The following is a 25196-nucleotide window of genomic DNA, read 5'->3' as shown; positions in this document are numbered from 1 at the left end:
AAATCAACCCTTCAATATTTGCTCTTTTCTTCTTTAGCATGGGTTCAATAGAAAGTGCGTATAACATCCCTGAGAGCGAGCAGCCCTGTCTCACCCCCCTGTATACTTTAAAAGGTGCACTCAGGCCTCCATTGATCTTCAGTACACTCTCAATGTCCTGATACAAAACCTCGATCATCGCTATGAGACCTGGGCTGAGGCCAAACCTCTCCAGAGTCTTCCAGAGGTAAAGGTGCTCAACCCGGTCAAAAGCCTTTTCCTGGTCCAGAGAAATGAGACCAGTTTTTATGCCTAATGAACTAGAGAAGTCCACAATATCACGAATCAAGGACACATTGTCCAGGATAGACCTACCAGGCACACAGTAAGTCTGGTCTTGATGTATCACTTCCTGCATCACCTCCCTCAGACGGTTTGCCAGCGCTTTGGACAGGATCTTAAAGTCAGTACATAACAGCGACACCGGACGCCAGTTCTTGATCTCCTGAAGGTCTCCTTTCTTTGGCAGGAGAGTTATCACTGCCCTCCTGCAGCTTATCGGCAGCATCAAGTCTCTAAAACTCTTGTTAAAAACAGTTAAAAGATCTTCTTCTCCTTCAGGAGATCGCAGAGTGTGGATGATTCTGCTCTGTCCGTTCTTTTTTTCCAGTCCGAAGAAGAATTTAGTCGGTGCATCCATAAGCTCTGCCGTCTTGAAACCGTGACCTGACCAGCGCCCCCTGAGCCTTCCTGCCCAGTAGGTCTGTAAGAGCAGATTTTTTAGACTTGAGATCTTTAATACGATCTCGATTTCCAGTGGAATCTATTAAATTCAGCACCACCACAATTTCCGACTCTAGATCCTCCATAGATCTGGTTATGTCTCTTGTAACATTGAGGGTATACTGCTGACAGAGCTGCTTTATCTCAACCTTACCACAGTCCCACCACAGCTTTAAAGAAATAAAATCATTCTTTCTTTCTTTAAAACCGCTCCAAAAAAACTTAAAAACATCCTTAAAATGTGCATCACATAAAAGAGACGTGTTAAAATGCCAGTAGGCGCTTCTAGACTTTAGCTTAGAAATAAAAACTTTGCACACAACCAGCGCGTGATCTATAAAACCAACTGGGAGTGTACTGCACTTTCTGAAGATGCTAAAATTATGTTTAAAACAATAAAACCGGTCCAACCTCGCCATGGAAATGAGATTCCCTCTGCAATGAGTCCAGGTGTATTGTCTCTTACTGTCATTCATCCTTCTCCAAACATCACACAGATCATGGGCCTGCAGCAGCTGTCTCAGTGCACTCTGTGAAGCTCTGTGAGGCTCCAGGTGGTTCCTGTCTAAAACATCATTTTCTGTACAATTAAAATCTCCTCCTAAAAATAAAAAATCATCAACTTTTACTTTGCTTAACGCAGTGTCTAAAACCTTTAAAAAACAGACTCTGTCAGGTCCTGAGACCGGAGCATACACATTCATAAAAACAAAATAAAACTCCTCGACCTTTGCCCTCACCACCAGTAGTCTGCCCTCCACCACCTCCTCCACTTCTAAAGACTCCGGTGCGAAACTCCTGGAGAAGATGATGCCCACCCCCCCCCACTGGTTGTGCTTAGGTGGCTCAGGACCACCTGCCCCTCCCACTGTCTATTCCAGTCATTCTCATTATTAGTGTCACTATGTGTTTCCTGTAGGAACATCACTTCAGTCCCTTTCAATTTTATTTGCTGGAACATCAGAGATCTCTTCACAACATCTCTGGCTCCGCTTACGTTCAAAGAACTTATGTTTAATAGACTCATATTGAAAAATATTTAAAAAAAACACAAAAAAACAGGACTGATTTGTAATCAGGATGTACTTTATTCATCATCATCATAATCATTGTTTTTCTGTTGTCAGAACAATTTTCTTGAGTCTGTATATCTCCTGGTCAGTGAAACCTCCTCTGCCTTTGCTGCTCATGTGCAGCTGGGCAGAGTTTGAAAACTGCTCTTTATCAGAGAAATAATCCTCTAATTTCAAACCCTTCATATTCTTTGTTTTTTGGAGAAACACTTTCATCTCCCCCGCACTGTAGCTTCTTGAGCTCTTCTGGCTTCCTGTCTTGAAGTCGGAGGATTCACTGTCAGCAGAGTCGGTCTCCATGCCGGACTCATACTCTGCTGCTCCTCTCCCTCATTTCTTCACTGTCCCTTTCTTGGCTTTGGAGGTTCCACTGTCGCTCCTGGTTTTTCTTTTAAGACGAGGAACTTTAAGCGCCTCCTCGTCTCTCTCCATGTCAATATCACTTACTTGGCCGGTCTCCTCCTGTCTTTCCTCACTCACCTGCTCTGCCTGTTGGACCACCTCTGTCCCCTCTTGTCCCTCCTCACTCACCGGACCCTCTTTCGGGATATCCCCTGTCCCCTCCTCACTCACCGGACCCCCTTCGGGATCCCCCCTGTCCCTTCCTCATTCAACTGAACCTCCTTTGGGATCTCCCCTGTCCCCTCCTCATTCACCTGACCCTCCTGTTGGACTCCACTTGTCCCCTCCTGTCCCTCCTCACTCACCTGACTGTCCTGCTAAACCCCCCCTGTCCCCTCCTGTTGTTCCTGAGTGTCAGCTGTTTTATGTCTCTGAGGACACCCTTTTGCTTGGTGTCCTTCTTTCCCACAGCTGAAACACTTTGTGTTGTTTGAAGACACAAAAATCACATAATCAAACTCCTCCACCCTGATCTTGAACACCAGGTTCAGATCCTCAGTCCTGTTATTTAGTATCATAAACAGATGTCTTCTGTGGGACACCACGTGTTTTAACAGCGGGGACTTGCATCCTGAGGACACTTTCTTAACCTGCGACACGATCTTACCGTGTCTCGCTAATTCTCTTAACAACGTCTCGTCTCTAATGAACGGGGGGACGTTAGACAGAGTCACTTTTACCGCCGGTGTGGCGAGAGGCAGAACAGACACGAACATATCGTTCACTTCAATCCCGTTCGCCACCACCGTGTTCACCTTATCTACGCTGTCCAGAAAAATAACAACCGCGTTGTTCATCCTCGCAGCGGACTTCACGCTGTTGTTGCCGACCACCCTCCCCACGGCCAGACTACACTCCTCCACGGAGCACGGGAACGCCGGAGCGATCTTAATGCCGTGCTTCCGGGTTAACCTGGCGAGGTCCATGGCGTTTGGCAAGCCGGCCCGCGGCCGACTGCAAACACTCACAAACACACACACCACCTAACACCTCCTCCGTGTACACCGCAACACCACCAACACTATAACCAACAATACACTATATATCTATAAACAGAATTATCAATAAAGATATCAAAATCGCACAAACCGCTCATTTACCGCCACCGCTCTCAACTCGCACGCACTACACCACCACACTGAGAGAGAGAGAGAGAGAGAGAATGAATTCCTACAGGGGCCATCACATTAGATTAAGATGTCAGATCTTATTGTTTTAATTACAATATTCATTATTCTATAATTATTGTAGATTTTGGATTTTTGGAGCTATGCCACAATCTTTCCACATCCCAGCAACTAACTACTGCTCCATAGTAGCCATACTGTGTACTGTACTCTGTGTTGATTGGGTAATCCCTTTACACTCATCTAGAGTTTTCTCTCTAAATGTTTTTCTTTTCCACAATACACTTGGCCACAGAGTGGCTGGTGGGGAGTGAGCTCTGTAATCATCTTTTTTTGGAAGCAGAGACAAAGCATGGCAGGAAGGCATTCCTTTTTTTTCTACTATGGAAATAACATTTCCAGCCCCGGCCTAATGATACACGATCCAACATGGTGGGAATCAAACTGAGCGTTAAATATTTAACTTGGTGCATGTGTTTTGCTGCACATTTACATTTGTCTGTGTGTGCAGTTTGACTCCAGCACTGCAGGGAATAGTGTTATCTGTGGAATATTAATGTAAGGAATACTGTATGGGCTCCTTACAAACAGTGAAGACCCTGCCTCATCATTCAACCCTCTAGTCTAGGGCAAACGGATGAGGCACGGTCTTTAGCAGTAATAAGAGCAGAACAGCTGATGGGATGAGAGCAAATAATAAGATGAACTGGGCACAAATAAAAACACAACATGCTTTCTATTCAGTGGCATGCATGTGAAGAGTCAGCTACAGTCTTTTCATGTGGACATCAACATGTGTTTTGGGTGATTGGATTACAGTGAGACCACATGGAAGTACAGGTGTAAATTACACATTAAGGAAAGATTGGGGCTTTGATAAAGTGAAGCCACCTTCAGAATTTAGCACACTGTAGACAAATGTGAGTTGTGCTGTCAGTCCACATACAACAGTAATGTGCACACAAATAATAATTACATGTGACTATTATAATTAAAAAAAAATACATTTGAAGAATTGGTCACAGTTTACTTCAATTGTATTGCATTTGGCTGCAACACTGTTTACCCCTGAGACTCCAAAGGTGTTTTGTGGACTTAAACACTCATCTTCTTGCAGTCATTGTTCTGCGCTTGCTGCCTTATACATCTTGTAGTTTATTTTTCCTTTTCCATGAGCCATTACAACTTTTGATCCTGATCGATTTAAAAGGGCAGTTCATCAATGTCCACATGATCAGTCTGTGCCCCATGGAGAGTCCTCTTGCCCCTCAGAAATCCGGGGTTTTATTTATGGGCATGACGCTAACCCCTGGTTGGTTGTAAATTCCAACAAACACAAGTGCAGCTGCTATACTGTGTTTTCATGATTAATCAAATGAAGATATGTGTGTGATCGGTATGGAAAGATTGGTATCAGGCAGCACTGCCAGGTTTTCTGTATGTATAAATGTGCATATGTGTACAGATATATTTATAAATGCATGTGTAAATATCAAGTGCACATCAATGTAAGCGCAGTAAAAACCAAACCATGTTATCGCACATTTTGTCGGGATGATCAGTTTGATGTGAACAGTTGGAAAACAGGGTGGGAGATGGAATCCTGTAGCAAAAGTAAAGATAGATAAATAAACATTCTTACTTTACTACTTGTATGTGTACTGTTTTTCTTTTTGTTTTACCAGCAGTGAAGCACTGTTTAAAGTCTGTTTTAACATGAGTGCTTGAGTCTTAATCAATGATCACTTTTCTGTTACTTGATCGCGACGCTTTATCATGGCTTCATGATCAAATTGATCTGACGGGTATCCACAGTCATTCAGAATGATTGCGTATAAAACTTCAGTCTCAGGTGTTGGGACATGGCTTTTATGCAAACCACAGGCCTCCCTTCAGTCAAACTTGAAACAAGGGAGCCGCATGTTCTGGAGTGAACTCAGTCTCCCAGAGTGCCACATGTTCCCTTTGTCTTAAGACAGTCAAGGAACTCAGTCTCCCAGAGGATGTAACAGGATGCTGCATGTCCTGGGATCTGGGCAATATCACACAAAGGTGTCAAGAACCTGGGGGGTCACTCCTATTGGTCACTCTGGTCCAAGACCTGTGAGGTCACCGGGGCCAATATAAGGAGAGGTCTGCCTAAAATCTCTCTCTTCTTCCATCCCGCCGAGGGCGGAAGGCTGCTCTCTTTCTCCAATCCTTCGAAGGCCAGCAGGCTGTCCAGCCTCTCTTCTCCTACATCGCCAAGAGGGGGGGCCTGGCTGATCCAGCTTCCTTCTCTATCCAACCCACAACCGGAGGTCAGAGGTGCAGCTCCCAGCTCACCCCTCTCAAGGAAATCTCCTCGCCCTTCAAGCTCTACAAAACTCCTCATAGCGACGCGATGTCCTGCAGGAAAACTTCAACCAGCATCTGAGCACACGGCTCGACAGAATCGCGAATGCAGAACTCTACGACCACAAAGCCAGGAGACGTCACAGAACTGCAAACGGAACAGCAACTTCTTTCCCTCTTTCCCTCGGACTGGTAACATAATCTGGGCTTAATAATTATACTACGCTAAGCAAGACTGTTTATTTGATCGGTGTGTGTTTACAAGTTTGATATATGCTGTGATGTTGTAGATATAAGTTAAATGAAGGTTAATGGCAGTTAGGCTCGCCACAGGCTTTGTCCCTGACTATCATTATCTGATTAACATACACACAGACACGCAAAGCATCTCACCAAGTTAAACCTTCCCCCTCAGCCGTAAAGCAACGGCCATAAAGCAACCTCAGAAGAAGAGGGGGGGGGGGGGGGGGGGCGGCTCTTATCTTAGGGGATAAGCTACCATTTTGAAAGCATTCTAGAAAGGTGTGAAATTTGGTCAGCCATTTTGGGAGGCCCCACATTTACATTCACACACACACTCATATTTAGTCAGTTAGTCATTAGTTAGTTTGATTGTTTAGTAATTTGTGTTTTTATACTTTATTATGTTCATAATAAATGTTCTTCTTTCACAATTGTTCTGTCATTAATATTGCATAAGTGAATTTTGCCAACAGTAACACTGTTAAGAACTCCATAACCTTCCCTGTTCATTATATAATCTTTAATGGTAAAATATTGAGATTTCTAATTGAACTAGATCTAAATGAGACTGATCTTAATCAATAAATTGGCTATCTTTTCCCTTCTATGAAGGGTGGTGCCCCGCGAGAACTTTAACCAATTAAAGTTATGATTTAATATTAATATTTTAAATATTAATGTTTTACATTTTATTTTGATAACCAAATTTATTGAGTGCCTAAAGGCACACCATTCTATGGTAACACTTTTTAAGCACTATTGCACAACACAGGCAAAGAGGGTAATTACAAAATAGGCTCAAAAAAATTGTCGTAGTTGAACCAGTTTACTTGCTTATATCAACTTACATTTTTTCTTAGTTGTTAACACACAAAAAGCGAAAATTCGGCACAATTTGCACAACCTTCACTTCATGTACCAATCACTCGACCCAATTTGGCACTACTTCACACTCCCTTATCTGCATTAGACTCTGACTTTCATTCTTTACACTCTGATGTCAATTACACATCACCTTGTTGTCAAAACACTACACACAATGTTCAGTTGTTGTACACACTTCTCAAGTAAAATCTCAAAGCATCAACCTACAACACACAAATACTCAAATCTCTAAACATTCAGGTCTCACTGCATGAAAAGAAGAATTTGTGGCAGTAAATGTCATAGGAAATTCTTGGAGAAATTTCTGTTACCAGTGTCTTGCCGTTTTACAAGCCTGAGAATGTTGGGAGGTGACCCCCCTTTTCCTAAGCCTAGGGGAGGCTTTCACATGCAAATGCCAATGCTCTGCGCTTTACAAACGCAAATCCGGATAGTTTCCCTCGGAGCATATAACACCTTTTTCTAAACTATTTGGAGTAAGTACACCAGGCTTAAAATAAATATAAAACCTGAAATTGTAAATTGATCTTAAGTAAGTAAGTGTGCTATAATTAATTACATTGTATACCACGAGCAAAACCAATGCTATGTAAAAAAAAATTGAAACAATGGACATTTCAGCATTTTATTATTATCCAAAACACAATCCTTAATCTCAACCACTGAACAGAGTGGCATGATTACAATCACTTTTTCAATCGTGCTGGTTAAATGCACAGTGGATGTGTTAACTACAAATCTACCAGCAATCCGCTCAACAGGCAGAAATGGATATGGATATGGATATGATGTGTCTGTGTCCTGTAAGCTCCAAACTTCTACTGGCTTTCCATAAAGATATCTGCAGAGTTATGGCTCCCTGTGCAGTGTTGTGCATGTCGCGCATATTTTTCGCGAAGAGTGAGCTTTACGATCAGTTTTCATATGTTGAACGTGCACGTGAGGGAACGTCATCCACTCTATGCAGCATCTACCACTGCAGTGAGAATTGCCTTGCGCCTTAAACTATGTTTTTTTTTTTACTCAGTAACGGATGTAATTTCCAATGTAGCGAAGTACAATACTTCTGTCAAATTCTACTTAAGTAAAGGTAAAATTACCCATTTCAAGAACTACTCAAAAAATTACAAAGTACACAAAAAAACGACTCAATTACAGTAACGTGAGTAAATGTAATACGTTACTTTACACCTCTGCTGAAGAACTACCCGCGGCTGAAGAGCCAGCCACGGGTTGCCGACCCCTGGCTCCGGCGAAAGAGCGATTTGTTAACTGCCCCACTGTTAAAGAGATGCGGATGTCAACACATTAGTTCGGCTATAATATTAGTTCCGCCTCGCATTTTCCCCTCCCGGTCGCGCGCCCCACCTTTTATTCCTCCGTGCCACATCGGTGAGATGCACCACACAGTTTGAGAATCACTGCGCTTCACAGGGCCGGCCCTAGCACATTGGGCGCTCTATGCAAGCTTCACTCCTGGCGTTCAACGTTCTCATAAAAATGAACGTGTTCGTTCATGCACAACACTGCCTGAAACTCAATAGCCTACTGGCCTACCTGCCTCGGCCGCCTGCGAGCGACTCTTCAGCTGTGCTGGATTGCTGTTCACTGCTGCTCAAACTCAACAATAGTTTGTAGACTAGTGCTCTAAAGGTGGACCAAAGTTTAACCAAAAGTATAAATATACATTGGATTTTAGTGAGTGTCTATGCCCCTGTGTGGGATGATGACAAATTCATAACCCATCTTTTCTCTTCTCTCCCGGACATGGACAGTCATTACCCTATTATAGGTGGCGATTTCAACCTTATTCAAGATCCTGTTCTAGATAAGTCCTCTGCTAGGCCCCTCACTTTGTCCAGTTAGGCTAATACATTGAAATCTTTTATGAACCAGCTTGGTCTGTGTGATCCTTGGAGATCTCTTAATCCAACCACTAAGGCCTTTTCATTCTTCTCCCATGTCCATCGTACATATTCTAGAATCGATTTTTTTCTCACCGATAACAGGCTACTGCATTGGGTCAACTCTGGCAAGTATCACAGTATAGTGATCTCGGACCATGCTCCTACGTCCGCTGTCATAAACTTTCCAAACCAGAGTCCTCCACATTCTCAGTGGAAACTTTCTCACTTTTTATTGAATAACTCACGTTTTAAAACATTTTTTCAGGAGGAAATAGCTAAATTTTTTCAGGCGAACGACACCCCAGACGTCACAAAAAGCACTCTTTGGGAGGCGTGTAAAGCTTATCTGAGGGGACAGGCGATCTCGTTTGCCTCTCGGCAGAAAAAAGCGGACATGGAAAGGGTGGTCTGGCTCTCGGAGCAACTAGTTAGTATCAACACACAACATGCCGCCGCCCCTACTCCCTCCCTTTATGACCAACGTCTTAAACTCCAGGCTGAGTTTGACCTCCTGTCAACATCCAAGGTTGAAACACAATTGTTAAAAACAAAGCAACGCTATTTCGAAATGGGAGATAATTCGGGCAAACTTCTTGCCCATCAAGCTAGAACCGCAGCTCTTTCGAGACTGATCCCTAGGCAGTCACCGACCCCAAATTGATAAATGATGCGTTTTTGAATTTCTATTCTGACCTGTATACTTCAGAGTACTTGGCTGAAATCTGGAAGAGCCACAATCCCCTGGAGGATCTCTCATATCCCAAAGTTGATGGTAATCTGGCTGATAAACTGGGCGCTCCGATTGCAGCGGCGGAAGTGCGGGAGGCAATTGGGCAGCTACACAACGGCAAATCCCCTGGCCCAGATGGGTTTTTAGTAGAATTCTACAAAACATATTCAACCCTAATAATCCCACATTTGGTTAATGTCTACAACGAATCCTTTAATAGTGGGAGATTGCCTCCAACCCTATCAGAAGCCAACATCTCTCTTTTATTAAAAAAAGACAAGGACCCCCTTGAATGTAGTAACTATAGGCCCATCTCACTTTTAAATGTGGACCAAAAGATTCTTGCCAAGGTTCTAGCCACTCGTCTGCAGCAAGCCCTACCTACCCTAATTTCTACAGACCAGACTGGGTTCATGGCCGGAAGGAACTCTTCGTCCAACACCAGGAGACTTCTCAACATTATTGGCTCCCCCAATCCTGTCACACCTGAGGTGGTAATTTCTTTAGACGCTGAGAAGGCGTTTGACAGGGTCGCGTGGAAGTATCTGTACTGCGTCCTGTCTAAATTTGGTTTCGGCTCCGACTTTATTGCATGGATTAGACTGCTTTATGAATCTCCAACTGCCCATATCCTTACAAACGGTTTGAGGTCACTCCCTTTTGCCCTCTGTCGGGGCACCAGACAGGGATGCCCCCTCTCCCCCATCCTATTTGCTCTGGCTATCGAGCCGTTGGCGATCTGGCTTCGGGGGGAGGGGCGAGTTGAGGGCATCACCAGAAATTGATGTCACCCACAAGCTGTCCCTTTATGCCGACGATTTGTTATTATATGTTTCTAACCCAGCCTCATCCATCCCTGTTATCTCAGACATTTTAACCCAATTTGGCAGATACTCTGGTTACAAGTTAAATTTTAATAAAAGTGAACTTCTTCCAATAAATGAACTGTCTAAGAAGATGCCGCCATCCTCTTTCCCATTTAGAGTTGTTTCAGAGGGGTTTCGATATCTTGGCATATTTGTGACTGCATCTTTCAAGGAAGTTTTTAATAAAAAATGTCGCCCTCTCCTTGACAAGTGCAAGCTAGATCTGACTCCTTGGTCCTCCCTCCCTCTCTCCCTAACTGGCAGAGTTAATCTGGTTAAGATGGTGATTCTCCCCAAATTTCTTTATTTGTTCCAACACATTCCGATTTTTATTGGACGGCCCTTCTTTAAGCAACTGGACCAGACAATTTCGTTGTTTCTGTGGTTGAATAAGCCGCCCCGTACTAGAAAAGCTGTTCTACAACTCTCCAAAAAGCAGGATTTACCCAGGCACCAGTGACAGTTGTAATAGATGTAAGCAGTCGCCTGCTAATCACACACATATGTTTTGGTCCTGTTCGATCCTCACCAGCTTTTGGTGCCAAATTTTTAATACACTTTCAACAGTGCTTGAAGTGGATCTTAACCCTGAGCCTTAGACGGCCCTGTTTGGCCTGCCTCCACTTATGCCACTTTGCCTCCCTGCATCGAAACGCCGGGTACTGGCCTTTACTACTCTACTGGCCAGACGCCTTATTTTGTTTAAATGGAAACAAGTTGCTCCACCTTCACATAATAGCTGGCTTAGGGAGATCCTCATTTATTTCAAACTTGAGAAGGTTAGATTCTCTCTGTCGGGTTCTGATAACGCTTTTAAAAAAACCTGGCAGCCTTTCTTAGAGTACTTAAACAGAACTACTATTCACCCTGAAAGTGACTAGACCCCCCCCCCCCCCCCCTCAACTCTGTACAATTTACTATCCTATTATCTCAAAAACTAATTTCTTTTTTTTCTTTTTTTATGTAATGTAAAGTATGTTTTGGTTTAATTATGTATTTATTTTCCTTTTTGTTGTCAGTGGGTGGGAAGGGTCAAGGGTTAATTGTGGTTCATGGAGTCCGCTCTGGCTCAGTTTAAGCTCTATGTTAATATCATACATTGTGTAGGACATCCTACTGCTATTTTCTACCTATAACAATTTCTGTTTACACTGTATGAGTGAATTATTGCTGTGTGTGAACGAAAAATAAATAAATAAAGAGATGTGTAAAAAAATATATATATATACAGTGGGACAGCGGCATTTTTACTTTTTTATTTTAGCTGTCATGTGGTTCATGTCTTGACATGTCCTCCCCAAACTTCTTAAATGTTTAATGTCATTGCACTTATATTTGTATAATTTATTTATTTTTGCACTGTGTAGGAGCGGCCCCCATCAAGTTGTTGGAAGTAACTAAATAACTTTTACTTAAAGTACATTTTAAATGAACTACTTTTTACTTTTACTTGAGTAGATTTTTAGATGGGTACTTTTACAATTGTCATCAAAGTAAAGGTACTTTTACTTGAGTACACTATTGCAGTACTTTTTACACCTCTGCTTAAAACCAGAAAGAATAAATGGGTCCTCAGTCACATACTCATCCCATATAAAATTTTAATTTAAAAGCTGTTTTAACCGCTGCTTTAAGATGAAAAGGACAGTTGTGAATTTTACTCTGAAGAAGTGACGTCAGTCGTTTGCGTCATCACCTGATGGGATTGTCCAATCACAGCCTCGTGAATGCAGAGTCTGTCTGGTTCCCTGGAGGAGAAGATGAGTGAGTGGGAAAGCAAAGCCGCGGGCCCGGTGAGGAGGAGTCGAGGCGGAGAAGACAGGCGCACAGTCCCTGAATTAAGGTGAGGCGAAGCTATTGCTAACTGCTAAGCTAACTCTCAGATTTGAAACACGTGTGAACCACTGAGGGATTAGCGCGACATTTGCTAAAAGTAGAATAAAGCATCGAGTGCTTTAGCGGAGGTAGTGCATGTTTAAATAGGTATTAACTAATTAAATCGAACCGTTGGTTTTTGGTTAGTTTTTTCATGAACGTAACCGTTCTCGTTTTTAAATTTTTGTAGGAAGCTCTCCGTCTCTTCACAGGTCTGATGAGAATGGTCGGCGGAGCGAGGGTATGACTAAAGATGTGCTGTGCTGTTTAAAATACATCCTCCAGCTTTACTTTATCTGATCTTTTTCATCATTGTGTTTTCACAGCCTGATTCCCGCACACAATGACGCAGTCACTGCACATTACGCCGAGACTCGCTGAAAGTCCACATTTGCAGTGCGGGCTAACGACGCCATTGTACGTAAGTATCTGTTCAGGAATTTTGCTGTGGATCTTCCAACGGTGATGCAGCGAGGCTATTTCCGTTTATTAATAATAAACTCATGTTACTCATGTTGTTTTCCAGCTGCCTGTACTATGACTTACTAAGACCCACTATGAGCCAGTATGGAGGAGCTTCCAGTTCATCCATACGGACCTTGCATCAGCATTGAGGAGTTCAGGAGTCGGCAGAGAAGAAAGAGGGTAAGGTTAGATTCATTAAATCATTTTTCAGATACATGTGTAGGTGTATGTTGTCATTGAACTGTGCTAATTGTACTGATTGTGTTTATAGCTGATTGAAGCGGGACAGATGACATGGATCCATCCTTCCACAGCCAGGAGCTCACCGACCTGTGTGCCACACTTCAAATAAGACTAGAGGCTACACTGGATCTCACAGCTACACACGACAGACGTCAGATTCGGACAGAGTCCCACAAAGAACATATGACCCAGAGGCTGCAAAGAGACATTTCAAGCTTCACCTGATTAGCTTTTCACTGGTTGGCTAGTTGTGTTTGTACAATATTTGTGCTGTATGTAAATAAAGCTTTGACTCAACATATACCTCGTTCATGTTTTTTCTTCCCTGTACAATATGTTCACTTATAACATCAAGCATCACATGAATGAATGTATAGTCTTAATTAACTGCATTGCTTTTGGTAAAGGCTTACTAATAAATAATGATTTATAATATATATTACTTTTTATTATTAATATTGTGTGGGAGGGGTTTACCTCACGAGTGACTTTCCGGGTTGGTTTCCTCCAATGGGGAATCGAGAGAGGCTCAGCAGCGGCTTCGCCCTGAGTCTTATGCTAATTAGATAACACCTTCGCTCCGCAAACCCCCCCCCCCGCTGCTCTCCCCCTTTGTTCTCCAGACCCCCTCTCCGCGGTGCGTTTACTCCGCTTCCCTTAAGTCAATGTCGCGGAAGAACTCGGTGCTGACGTGCTGTGAATAGGCAATAACTTCAGGGGATCAGGTAACTTCCATATGATTTCCCATGACACTAATTCTGCTTTTCGCCTAGTGTCTGTTGAGCAATTTCACCGCATTTACACAGCCGAACAGGAGACTGAAACTTTAGGTTACTTTCGTAACCCCGGTTCTCTGAGTAGCATGAGTGAGATGTCTCACTATGGGATACGCCCCTCGCGCGTATTCACAGAAGCACTTATTCCAATTCGCAAGCCCTGATAGGCTGGCAGTCGTGACGTCGGCATCAAGGTGCCGCACCTTAACTACGGTGGACGCGGCGTCACACGTCATTCAAAACAAGCACACCTCTTCTCGCTTCACCCCAGTAGCAAGAAGGGCGGTCTGGTGAGACATCTCACTCATGCTACTCAGAGAACCGGGGTTACGAAAGTAACCTAAAGTTCTCTTTCTTAGCATTCGTTTCGATGTCTCACTATGGGATATGGAGACTCCCGTATTGCCAGACAAGCTTATCTCGGTGACTGACCACCAGCCCCCCCCTCACTTAAAAGTGAGATCCACATTGGAGCCCACGCTCAAGACAGCGTGGGTCAGGCCAGGGGATGTGACATCCAACCTGTAGTACCTCGCAAATGTGAGGGGAGAAGACCAGCTAGCTGCAGCGCAGATGTCTTGGATAGAGACTCCCTTGAACAGGGCCCAAGAGGTCGCGAGACCTCTAGTAGAATGTGCCCGTAAACCAGTCGGAACCTGAAGGCCTGAGCTGGAGTAGGCCAATGCAATGGCATCCACTATCCAGTGAGAGAGTCTTTGTTTGGTGACAAGTTTGCCCCAGTGGGGCTTAGCCCAGGACACAAACAACTGATCCCCTTTCCTAAAGCTCCTTGTCCTTTCCACATATGTGTGTAAGGCACGGACAGGGCACAGCCTGTGTAACCGCTGCTGTTCTGCAGAACCATAGGGAGGTGGCTGAAAAGCTGACAGTTCCACTGGGGAGCATGGTTTAACAACCTTTGAACAAATGCAGGATTCGGCCTCAGCATCACCCCAAGGTTCCCCGGGGTGAACCGCATGCATGCTGGATGTACAGATAAAGCGTGAATATCACCTACTCGTTTAGCTGTAGCCAAAGCCAATAACAGAGCCACCTTCAAGGATAACGTTTTCATGTCCACGTTATCCAATGGTTCAAAAGAATGACTAGAGAGGGCTCCAACCACCACTGCTAGATCCCATGATGGTGACATAGTCTTAGAGATGGGCAGCAGCCTCCGTGCACCCTTCATAAAATGACAGACCAGGGGGTGTTTGCCCACTGGTTTCCCATCAAATCCAACATGGCAAGCAGAAATAGCTGCCAAGTAAACTTTAACAGTAGAAAATGCCCTCTTTTGATCAATCAAGTCCTGCAGGAAGGACAGGATTGTACCAACTGGACATTGAAAAGGGATTTCCTGTGCCTTAGCACAGTGAATTTCAACCTTTTTTGAGCCGCGGCACATTTTTTACATTTACAAAATCCTGGGGCACACCACCAACCAAAATGACACTCTATGGACTAACACAGTACATATAATACATATAGTTAGTAATATAATTTCTAAATGTATTAAAAAGCACTATTTTATATTATTTCAGCCCTTTCTTACTCTTACCTTTTAATGAGCACAAATTGAATCAGATATATGAAACAATCTTTGATTTAACTAAACTTTATTTAACGGAGACATATTATACCCATTTTATCACATTTGATATGGTTCCTTGGGGTCTTATTGAAATGTCTGTAACATATTTTGGTCAAAATACCACAAGGATCATTTAAAACAGGACCTTTTAACCCTGTCTAAAACAGATTGACCTGTTTTGAGTGCCAATATTTACTCCCGCCGTTTACCCGCGCTTCATTGAATTTCTTCACTTTGACATTCAGATACTTCGGTGCAACACTAGATATTAGAAAATTTCCCACGGCACACCTGACGATCTCTCACAGCACACTAGTGTGCCGCGGCACACTAGTTGAAAATCACTGCCTTAGCACACCAATCCTTAAACAATCTCCACTTACAGTCATAAAGAGACCTAGTGGAGGATGCTCTGGCATTCTGAATTGTGTTAACAACATTCTGTGATAGTCCAGTCAGGCTCAGATTAAACCACTCACGGGCCAAACCCACAGGGCGAGGCGCTCCGGATGAGGGTGAAATATCTGTCCGCGCGCCTGGGAGAGCAGGTCCCTGCGTAGCGGGAGAGGCCATGGGTGACCGTGGAGGAGCTGTCTGACTTCCGCCAGCCAGTGCATGGACGGCCAATGAGGAGCGATCAAAATTATTGACAGACGATTCTCCCGCACCCTGAGCAGTGTCGGTGGAATCAGAGCCAGAGGTGGAAAAGCGTAAAGCCCTCGAACACACCGCCCCAGCCTGACAGGCTGGCGTCCGTTGTGATCACTTTTCTGGCAGATATTGCGCCCATGCGCACCTCCGCTGTCAACATAGACGGGCGTTGCCATGGTAGCAGCGCGAGGGCGCAGGACGCGCAAGCCGTTACACTGCAGCGTCTGTGGCGCACAGGGTCCAGTCTGAGAGAAGCCACCCAGCGCTGAAAATCTCTCATGTACAGCCTGCCCAGCCTCACCACCAATATTGTTGAGGCCATCAGTCCCAATAACCTGAGGCACAGTCCGTACGTGACCCGACGTGTTATGGTAAAATGAGAGAGTGGACCTGAAAGTGTGCACTCTCTCGGCTGACAGGCGAGCCGTGTAAGTCAGTGAATTTAACGTGAGACCCAGAAAGGCAATTTCTGGGTCTCGGTGTTTCTCGGTGTTAACACGCTCTTTTCCCTGTTCACCACAAAACCGAGATCGGCCAGGTGTGTCAGTACAATGCTCGTGTGCGCCGCAGCCTCTTGCTCTGAGCGCGCCAGCAGCAGCCAGTCGTCCAGATAAGTGGCCACGCGTATACCCCGCTCTCTGAGGGGAGCTATAGCGGCGTTGACACATTTCACAAAGACCCTCGGGCTCAGTGACAGGCCAAATGGGAGTACCAGGTACTCGTACACTGTGCCCTGAAAAGCGAACCTCAGATATTTCCTGTGCGGAGGATAAATGGGAATGTGAAAATAAGCGTCTTTCAGATCGATTGATGTCCCCCGGCCGGATCAAACGTATCAGCGTTGAGTGTGTCAGCATGCGAAACTTGTATCTCCTGAGATACGAGTTCAAAATGCGGAGGTCCAGGATGGGACGTAATGAGGTCCCCCCTTTCTTTGGGACCAGGAAATACCTCGAATAGAAACCCTCCAGTCCTTGCCTGTGTGGCACTATTTGTATGGCTCTTTTGTTTAATAGAGCTGATATTTCTTCCCGTAACACCCGGCCCGACTCTCCCTGCGCACGGGAAGCGATGAAGCCGGGAAAACGGGGGGGCATTGTGGCAAATTGAAGTCTGTAGCCTTTGGCCAGTGTCCTCAATACCCATTCTGATGCTGTGCATGCTTGCCAACTCTCTAACCTCAAAGTTAGGGGGGAGTGAAGCTCTGTGCATCACTGCCCATGCGCGGTCTGATAGGCTCGGAGCGAGCGGAACGGGATGTTGCACCACAGGTGGGACGCTGCTTCCCCCTTGTGGTGTTATGGGGAACAACAGTGTGCTCTGCACCTCTGTGTCTTGTTTTTGTGTTTTTGTGATTTTGCAACCCTGCGCCCTCAGCTGTGAGCCTGGATACGTCAGTGGAAAACTTTTTATTAACACAAACTGTGTGTGCGTGCTTGTGAGACATTGATGTGGCGTTGAACAATCCCCCATTCGAAACATGTCTCTCCGCCTCTTTACTGGGATGCACGAACTGAGCTCTGGGCCCATGCGTCGCCGAGAGGGATGAGTGGCACTGGGTAATTTCTCCCCTAACACACGGGATAGCTGGGCTGCCAGGGAACAGGGAACGGGTGGCAGCTCCGCTCGCGGTGGGGTTAACCGCTAAGTCGCCTTCTTCTTCCGCCTGGCCTGCTGACTGGGTGACGGGCACGGTTGAGCAGCCTGGGTTGACGGGGAATAGAAGGGCTTTTTCGGCCAAGCAGGCTTCGTGTCCGGGGGGTCGTTGGTGTTCGCACCCGGTTGAGCCCTGGGGCGCTTCGGGATGCGGAAAGCAGGAGCGGCGCTCCTAGAGGCAACCTGAGCAAAAGTCTGCCGGGGGGGCGGAGGCGCCGTGGCAGGTGTTTTCCTCGGAAGGCAGAGCTTCATCCTCCTTTTTCTTCGCCTCGCAGCGCTTTTGCATTGAGGCGAGGGCGGAGCCGAAGACACCCTCGGGGACAATAGGCATTGTGGGAGCCTGGCTTTGCAAAAGCAAACAGTGGGTACACAAAACCGGAAAAAGAGCAGTCAGACGCAGGGGTTGTGGTGAATATAACATAAGGTTTATTTATAACTTGAGGGGAAAGGGGAGGAGGGCGTCCAAAGGTAACTCAAAACTCTTCACCTGGTTGGCAGTTTGCATCTGGGGCTCCGTCGGGCTATTCTTAATCCAACAAGAGAGAGAGAGACAGCAATTATTCCTCTTCATGAGAGTAGACAGGCAGGCCGCTGGCCTCTTACCCTGATAGTGTTTGGCTGTAAGCATCTGGGTCTCTTTCCTCTGCAGCTCTGCCTCTCACTCCTTTGTTTGGAGTTTTCAAGATGGCTCCTGATTGCCCGGCTGATTCCCTTCACCTGTGAGGGACAATCAGAGCCACCCGGGAGGGAGGAGTTCCCTATGATGATCCTCTCGAGTAGTACCGCCCATCCAACACCACGCCCCTTAGCTTCCTCTGCCTGGCTGTCCTCAGCCATGTGGGGCACTGCTCACCGGCTGGGTCCTCACAGCATGTCCAGGATGTCCTCCTTTTCTCTATCGGACAGATTGGTCAGATTCAGCCATCTCGTCCTCTCTTGTAACTCCAACATCGACATGCACTTCCCTGCCGCCTGTACAGCGCATCGCTGGACGCGTAGGCAGATATCCGCGATTGTGGTGATCTCGTCCCACGCGGAACTTTCGGGCACGTCGGCTATGTCGTCAAAAAGCTCCGCTTGGTAAGCTGACAACATGGAGGTGACGTTGAGAGCCCTCACCGTCAAAGCCGCTGCTTTCTAAGCTCGCTCAGTCATGGCAGATTGGAAGCGATCGGCTTTCCAGGGAAGTGTGGGGGCCCTGGATGAGGCAGCTGACAGCCGTGGATGAAGGTGTGGTGCCACCAGGGGCTCCATGGGAGGCATGCGGGCCATGGCATGCTTATCCATCCCCTCAATATCCAAGGAAGACGCACCTTGAATGGTGGTTTTGCTGGAGTAAGGGTTTTGCTTCCTCCAGGAGTTCCGGGAACAAGTTGTCTCGCAGCCCTCTTTGCTTGGGGTAATTTCTTCCCCTCGTAGCGGGACCTTGGGTTCTCCGCCACAACCTCGGGCCATGGAATCTTCAGTGTCTCTGCGGCGCGTTTACACACATCGTGCATATCGCCGCTGGGCTGGGGCGTAATCGTCCCAACCGAGCCCTTTGCAGGGCTTGGAGAGCTGAGAGCCTGTGAAAGAGGGACAAAGCAGGATTCATAATCCTCGTCGTCACCGTCCGACACCAGACAATCCTCGCCGTCGGACTCATCCTCCTCCCCATAATCCAACATGAGGGGTGGCTCCGTTAGCGGGTCCAGCAAATCCAGCGTGAAGCCCCAGCGCCGAATCTCTGGTTCGGGAGCGTCCTCCTCGTCCACACCGGGTTGGGGTTCCTCGGTAGTGGCACTGGAAAGGATCGGGTCCCTCTCAGAGACGCTAGCTTGGCCTGCTAGTCGTCGGCGGAGACTCTTCGCTGTGAAGCGGGCGCAGTCGGCGCACGAGCCAGTGTTGCTGATAGCGGCGCGGGCATGTTCCAGCCCGAGACCCGCAGAGCAGACCTGGTGATTGTCCATGCTCGATATTTTATTTCGAGCAGGGTTGCGAGGTGGAAGGAAGCTTTGCAGCTTGATCCATTTAGCTTGGTGTGCTAAAGGGGAGCGAATTATCTGGAATGATAGTCGCTGTAAGCTAGCTCCGGTGGCAGGCAGTGTGGTGACCGCAGGCTCCCGGTGCCGTTTAGCTATTTAAATAGAAGCAATTACCTATGGAGAAGGCAGTCGGATCGACGTTTATTCCACTAGCGTCCGGCGATGGAGGTGTTAGCTCCGGTCTGTGGACAGCAGCTAGTTAGCATCAATGCCGCTTCCACCAGGCTGCTCAAGTGCGTGAGTGGTTCCAGGACCACCCACATTTTTCCGTTCTATACCTATTACTTTATTCTCCTTTCCTGAATCCCATTGAGGAATTATTTTCAGCTTGGAGGTGGAAGGTGTATGAACGGAACCCACAGGACCCGGTCCCACTGCTCCAGGCAATGGAGGAGGCTTGTGGCGATGTGAGTGTCGAGGCCTGTCAGCATTTTGTGTGTGAGGTTTTCAGTTTTCTGTGTGCAGTTTTGAGAAAGCCGTTATTGTTTTGAAAAACGTGTGTTAACAATTGTGAAAAACTGTAATTTTTGTGAAGGGGGGGGGGGGGGGGTTGAGCAGGCCGGTTTACAGTACTGTACTGCTCTCTGTGTGTACCGAAATAAACCTTTTTTTGCTGCATATGTGTGCTGTTTTATGTTTGACTATGAAAAAAGTAGGCCTACACTGAGACATTTTACAAAAGGAGAAATGGCTCATTCTCCAGAATCGTTGTCATTCATATGGTGTGTTCCATTTCGATGAATGTGTTTTCAGTTTTGCACTTCAGTGTGCTGTAAATGCTTGGTAGTGTGCAAGCAAATGCTTAGTTGTGTGTACTCAATGAATGGTATGTGTGTGTCATTTGAAAATATGGCTGTGTGTACCAAATGAAAACACGAGTTCCATTTTGTGAACAGTTAAGAGATTTGATTTTATGTGTGAGGTTTTCAGTTGTCTGTGTGCAGTTTTGAGAAAGCCATTATTGTTTTGAAAAACGTGTGTTAACAATTGTGAAAAACTGTAATATTTTTTGCATTGCTGATGGCATTGTTGTGGACAAACATTCTGTTTCATATTTTTGTGAACGCTGAACTGAACGAATCAGTTTTATAATGGATGAAAGTGACCATTGTGATAATGCACACTGCTCATTTTTAACGAAACCGTTTAAAAAAACTTGTATAGCCCATCAAGTGAACCCCCATTCACTCAGAAAACGACACACATTCATGATCCAACACTATCAGTAAATAACTAAATACATTGTCGTTATTTAATCATCTAAGTCATAAGTATCCAAATAAAAAAATTTAACAAATGAACGTGAACTAGGTATTTTTTAGGTGTGATTGGTCATTAATGAACACACAGTGAATCTTTATTCTGACAAGCATGACGAATCTGCAACAGAGACTGACACACAGAAAGATTAACACAGCTGACAGCTTGTGATAACACCACAGCCATCCTGTGCATATGCACATGTGCGCACATTATGGACACAGCCCGTCCTCCTCAGCTGTTTTCCCTGAGCCAACTCCGATCAAGTTGGTGCGTGACTGCAGCAGTGGGATATTGTGTTTCTATGTGAGTGCCTGTCTGTGAGAATGAGTATGGGATGGCAGGATTTAGCCCCATAAGCTTTGCTGGGTTAGGCGTGCCTGGGGTATCTATGGCAAGCAGCTTCCTAACCTAGGCCCGTCTTCCTGGGTGCCACACCTGTCCCCACTGACATATGCCATATCACTTTCCCCTGGCTCACATTCACACCCAGGAGGGAGTGCAATGTTGTGATGTGTGGCTGTGTGTATACAGCTATATTTGTGAGGACCAGTTTGAGCCTACAACCGCCGGAGTGAGGACATTTAGTCTGGTCCTGACTTTATGACCCACTTTTAATGGGCTGTTTAGAGGTTAAGACTTGGTTTTAGGTTAAGGGTTAAAATAGCTTTTTGGTTTGATGGTTAAGGTTAGGGGCTAGGGTATATGTTATTCATATGAATGACCACACTAAGATAGAAATACCAATATCTTTCTGAAATTCTTTGATGATAAAAATTGTAACTATTAGAAATAAAATCAACCATCTCCTGCCCTCAATTGGCCCTAATACACCATCAAGAACAGAAATCTCAGAAACTGCTGAGAAGCTAACCAATTATTTAGACAGCTTATCTCTGATCACCCTTGATCAGCTGACCAAAATAATTGAATGTTCTAAACAAAAAACTTGTATCTAAGATCCCATCCCTACAGAATTACTTAAAGAAATTTTGCCTTAGCTGTAATCAAACCCCTTCTCAAAAAATCCACCCGAGACCCGAAGGTTCAAATCAATTACAGACCGATATCCAACCTCCCCTTCCTGTCTAAAATCCATGAAAAGGTTGAAGCCTATCAGCTGTGTGAGTTTCTCCAGGAAAGTAATGTATATGAAGACTTTCAGATAGGGTTTAGAGATTATCATAGTACAGCGACGGCCTTGGCAAAAATTACTAATGACCTTCTAACAGCTTCAGATCAGGGATTTGTGTCTATCCTCGTTCTGTTAGTGTGACGGTTTTGTACAAAGCTGGGACTCGGTTGCAAAAGGAAGCACGGGATACAAAAATTAAAGTACAAAACAAAACAAAACTTTAACAATCCAGATGTCATACAAGGGTAGGCAGTAAGAGAAGCAAACAAGTCCATTCAGGGAAAAGGCACAAAATCCAAAGTCGGTTATCCAGGCAGAGTCCAAAACCAGGCAAGCAGACACACAGAGCTTAACGCTGAAGAGCATGTAAATGGTTTTGTATTTATATAGCGCTTTTCTAGTCTTGATGACCACTCAAAGCGTTTTACAGTACAGTTTTACATTCACCCATTCACACACACATTCATACAGTGCATCTAATCGCAGCACTTTGTTATTCTATGGGGGGCCATTCAGGGTTCAGCATCTTGCCCAAAGACACTTCGGCATGCAGATGGGTCAGACTGGGGATCGAATCGCCAAACTTCAGGTTGGAGGACGACCACTCTACCCCTCAGCCACAGCCGCCCCATGTACACACGAAGGTGACGATAACAATCTGTCAGAGGGTGAGGGGAAACACAGGGTATAAATAGGGAAAGCTTAATTACAAACATGTGGGGATAACAACAGGAAGTAAAACCAGATACTAGACACAAGAACCCAGACAACAAAATTTAACAGGAAGTGAAAACAAACAGAATCAGACTGAACAGATTATTACAGTTAAATGTTAGTGCAGCATTCGACAAAATAGACCATCAAATTTCATTACAGAGACTAGAACAGTTAATTGGTATTAAAGGATCCGCCCTAAACTGGTTTAAATCATAATGATGAGTCATCTGTGCGCACCAAAGTTAACCATGTTGTTCCACAGGGCTCTGTGCTCAGCCCAATTTTATTCGCATTATATATGCTTCCACTAGGAAACAGTATCAGGACACACTGGGTGTATTTCCACTGCTATAAGGATTACATACAGTTATACTTATAAAACCTGAACAATGTAAACAATTAACTAAACTCCAAGCATGTCTCACGGACATGAAGACCTGGATGACTCACAATTTTCTATTATTAAACTTAGATAAAACAGGGGTTATAATACTTGGTCCTAAACTCCTTAGATAGACATTATGTGTTGAGCTCTCGGGGCCACCGTAAAATTCAATTCTGACATGCAACTTTTACATAATTATAACCCTAAACCCTAACACTAATAACTTTGTACAACTAAGTTATTGAAATTGTAACACTGAAAAACTATATTAAAATGTACTATAATAAACTATGTTAGATTTACTTAATATTTTGAGTATAGCAATGTTTCTGTCCAAAAAATATTTAGTTAACTTCACTTAATGAGCTTAAAAAATATAACTTTTAACAAAAACTCAATCATGTAACGTTTAATTAATATTTTCATGAATGTTAGGTTTAGTGTTAAGTCAATTGTACTTGATACTGGCAAGTGAGTTGTACCTGATATTACAGCAGTAAACTTTTGTTAAAAAAAAGATTTTATCATGTAAATCTTACGAGTAATTTATTTCAGTGTGATTCTGTTGTTTTATCAGTTCAGTGTTGTCCAGCATGGCCTGTAGTTTGTTTTACAATGAAACACAGCTAGTGTTAGTTTTGTCTTCCAGACAGAGCCTCTGCATGTCTTCCTGGTTTAATGCAGAGAAATGACAGTACTGTACTGGTGTGTTGGTTTGTTGGTGGTTGTTGACACTGGTCCTCACTGGGTCTGATAATTAGCACCAAGTCAAGTTTTGCTCCCAGTCAGGCTAATTACTTGAAGACTCCATCCTGTTCAAGTGGTCAGCTGGTCTCAGGAAACTCATAAGCATAAAGGTCAGTGGAGTCAGTCAATAGACTGCACTTTGAGTGTCCTTCCAAGCTGATTAGGTTGGGAGGTGGGAGTCTCTAACATTGAATACAAATGAGACGAGAGTTGACTTTAACCTGTGGTGGCTTTGATGGAGTGTGCTTTGAAATAGCCAGAGATTCAGATACACTGTAAATATTGTAGCACCGTATAGCACTCAAACAGAGTTGAAAATCTGTAAAAAAAAATTGTCACATCCGTATGTTAAATATGTCTGTGAGTGTGTGTGTAAATTCTGATTCGCAAATATGCTAAAATTGTTGTCACTGAACTGGACTAAACAGAATCGTTCGACCAATTTAACCTACTGTAAACATTCTGCTTATCTGCTCTTTCTACCTCTTATCCTCTGCACTAAACACTCAAGAATACTTGAATATATCTAGAATGTGATATGTGATCTGATAGAATACACTGTTGTGCATGCCAAAGTGTCCTTGGGCAAGATACTCAACCCTGAATTGCCGCTAGAAAGAAGAGCTGCAAATAGTTGCACTGCATAAATGTGTGTGTTAATGGGTGTATGGAAATAAACAGTATTGTAAAGCACTTTGAGTGGTCATCAAGACTAGAAAAGCTCTATATCAATACAGACCATTTGTATCATATTCAGATTATGTATGTGTTTATGTATGTAAATGTATCATAATTCCATCAGTATGCAACCATTCTTTACACAACAGTATCAGAAGTTACTTTCAAACTTATTCCTGTCACATTTAATTGTGCAGGACTTCCAATGCAACTTGTCTATATTCCTTTGCTTTTTGTGCATTTTTATCTTGTATTATAAATTATAATCCTTTATTAGTCTCACAATAGGGACATTTGCAGTATTACAGCCAAAAAGAAATCAGCAAGTAATAAGTAACCTACAAAAATATGTAGACATATAGAAAAATATGAATATAATTTGAGTCAGGAACACTGCAGCAGATTAACGATGCAGCCATCAAATGCTGCACATGCACCTAGGGTGGCCGAGGCATTGTGCTTTCATTGCAGAAATCAAAGAATGATGTCACATTACCATTGTAAACTGTTACAGACTTCTTCTCTCTCTTTAACAAAGCTATTTTACAACCTTAACAGTATTACATTGAATTTTTTGGGTTCATTATTTTAAAAAGCTCTTCTCATGTTCTGTCATTTTAGTTTGTTGATTTCAGTCTCTTTGTGTTTTCTGTTGTAGTCT

General features: G+C 44.4%; 1 long non-coding RNA gene and 2 pseudogenes across 2 annotated transcripts; 1 reads left to right on the top strand and 2 right to left on the bottom strand.

The window, feature by feature from the left end:
• Window positions 1-12069: 12069 nt before the first annotated feature.
• On the top strand, window positions 12070-13196 carry LOC128442886 (uncharacterized). Of its 2 annotated transcripts, XR_008338907.1 has the most exons (5): window positions 12070-12172; window positions 12395-12445; window positions 12531-12625; window positions 12731-12849; window positions 12941-13196. It is a non-coding gene; the product is annotated as an uncharacterized LOC128442886 (long non-coding RNA). The 2 variants fall into 2 exon arrangements; XR_008338908.1 differs by lacking the exon at window positions 12395-12445 and having other exon boundaries at window positions 12075-12172.
• Window positions 13197-14048: 852 nt separating this feature from the next.
• Window positions 14049-15855, bottom strand: LOC128442304 (uncharacterized; annotated as a pseudogene).
• Window positions 15856-15970: 115 nt separating this feature from the next.
• On the bottom strand, window positions 15971-18426 carry LOC128442303 (uncharacterized; annotated as a pseudogene).
• Window positions 18427-25196: the final 6770 nt, after the last annotated feature.

The sequence above is a fragment of the Pleuronectes platessa genome, chromosome 6 (assembly GCF_947347685.1).
Source record: "Pleuronectes platessa chromosome 6, fPlePla1.1, whole genome shotgun sequence".
Classification (NCBI taxonomy): domain Eukaryota; kingdom Metazoa; phylum Chordata; class Actinopteri; order Pleuronectiformes; family Pleuronectidae; genus Pleuronectes; species Pleuronectes platessa.
Note: the sequence above shows the minus strand (reverse complement) of the source record. Positions and strands in the feature narration are given on the sequence as shown.